Raw genomic sequence first — 2,500 nt, forward strand, 5'->3', positions numbered from 1 at the left:
ATAATCCACTGATTAATCAACAAGTTGCTGCTCAGTTGTGTATTTGGTGGCCTGATGAGTTGGGAGTTATGTAAAAGTTTACGTAATCTAATATTATTAAGCTAATGTTACAATAAATAACAGATTACCCGTTTGCTTGTTATTTATTTCACACAACACACACACGCACACACACACACACACATATACATACATACATACATACATACATACATACATACATACATACATACATACATACATATCAGGTAATTAAGAATGAAATGTCCGATTTTCTTATGCACCAAGTTTGACAGACGTTAACTCTAATGTTTTATCCTGGCAATTCTGTTTTACAACATTAAAGAGTTACATCATCACTTTTCGAAATGAAATTCATAGTGTCTGATTCTGATTATATTGTAAGTTTTCTCTTGGAAATCAATTTCTGCGAACCCATGGATAGAAAAAAAAAATTCGTGTTCTTTATGAATAAGAGTTCCGTCGTGGAACCAATGCATCCCAGACAGCTCGAAACACCAATAAGGTGTTTGGTAAGATGTGACGAATGAGTGCACTGTACACCGATGATTGGAGAAGTCCCGGCCTGGTGACTTTACTCTTGAAAACCAGCACCGTGGTAGACCTGAGAGCAAGGTGCATAATGATGAGCTGGAAACTGTAGTGGAAGCGAATACACCTCAAACTACGCGTGAGTTAGCAGCAAGGTTTGGTGTTTCGACTCTAACTGTATTAGACCCTCTGAAACAAATCAGCAAGGTTAAGAAGCTGGACAAGTGGGTACCACACGAATTGAACGAGCACCAAATGACACGTCGTCTTGAAATATGCTGTTTTTTTTTTGTTGTCACGGCATAAAAGCGAACCATTTTTGCATCGTATTTTTACGTGTGATGAAAAATGGATTCTTTTCAACAGTCTCAAGCGTGTTCTATAACTTCTGGCAATGTGAGTGGATTTGGTAGACAGAGTCTGAAAGCCCGCTGAGTGCATATATATATATATATATATATATATATATGAGTGCATATCTTTGTCCCACACCACTTCTTAAGAATCGGTGTTGTGTTTACGTCCCCGTAACTTAGCTGTTCGGCAAAAAGAGACCGTTAGAATAAGCACCAGGCTTAACAAGAACTAAATACTGGGATTCGTTCATTCGACTAAAAGTTCTTCGAGGCAGTATCCCAGCACGGCCGCAGTATATATATATATATATATATATATATATATATATATATATATATATAATTAATCCTACCAAAACACGAAGGAAAAACAAGAGAAATACAACAACGCGAGCACGTGGTACATATATATACAGTAAGAAAAGGAAGGGAAAAAATTTTGTTTATTCCCACGTGGTGGGTTGTAATACAACGAAAGGAGGAAGCACACTGTTTACATAGTTTTAATATATTTTAAATGAAAGAGTATTGTGGTTGTCGACCGGTTTCGATTTTGCTAATCATGACATTGAAGATATTGTGATTTCGTATTTTCTTAAGATTTTAGTTTATGTTCTTACATGAATGTTTGTGAATGAATCAACAAGTAAAAAAATCTAAGGGGAGGTAATTGGTGATAGTTATTATCTGTGACAGGGCATGTAGTTACTCATTTTGGGGGTGGGATAAATAAACATACAAAAACTCATGAGCTAAGGTTGTGAGATGAAATATGTACAGTGATCATGAATTAAAATATATACTGAGAACAAAGTTGGTCATGTGTTCGTATTTAAGCGTGTTCTTTATTCTTCAATAAATAAATTTTCTTTATTTAAACGTTCTTGTGCAGAAATTGTTTCGTTTCACTGGTAGTTAGGGAAAACTGAGAAATTTAGTTGGAGATTCTTTGCACATTTTTTTATGTGTTCACTCAAAGGTATCTGCCTATACTTTGGGAAACGGAACTGTCCCTTACGTAATGTGGTACTCCGTCTAAGGGACATTCGAACCAAGTTTCTCATCACCCAGTGCAAAGAAACAATTTCTATACAAGAACGTTTAAATAAAGAAAATTTATTTATCGAAAAATACAGAACACGCCTAAATATGAACTCATAACCAACTTTATATTATATATTTTAATTCATGGTCACATATTATCATTGCACATATTTCATCTCACTACTTTAGCTCATGAGATTTTGCATGTTTAATTAACCCACCCAAAAAATGAGCAATTACCTCCTCTGTCACAAATAATAACTATACACGCTCATGCACACACACATACACATACGTGCGCATACGCACACACACACACACATATAGATATAGATATAAATATGCATAGATACAGACACACATAAGTGAGTAAGCAGAAAAAAGAAAGTAGAACTCAATACATTTGGTTGGATTTGCATGTATAGGGCGCGACAAAATTACCTCCCATTCTTTATTTTACAGGCTGCCAAACATTTCAACGGCAAACGCGCGCTGTTCATCGATCCAAACCATACTAATAACTAAGAAAAAAATAAACGATAAAACTT

Source organism: Octopus bimaculoides, chromosome 10 (assembly GCF_046866305.1).
Source record: "Octopus bimaculoides isolate indiv1 chromosome 10, ASM4686630v1, whole genome shotgun sequence".
Taxonomy (NCBI): Eukaryota; Metazoa; Mollusca; class Cephalopoda; order Octopoda; family Octopodidae; genus Octopus; species Octopus bimaculoides.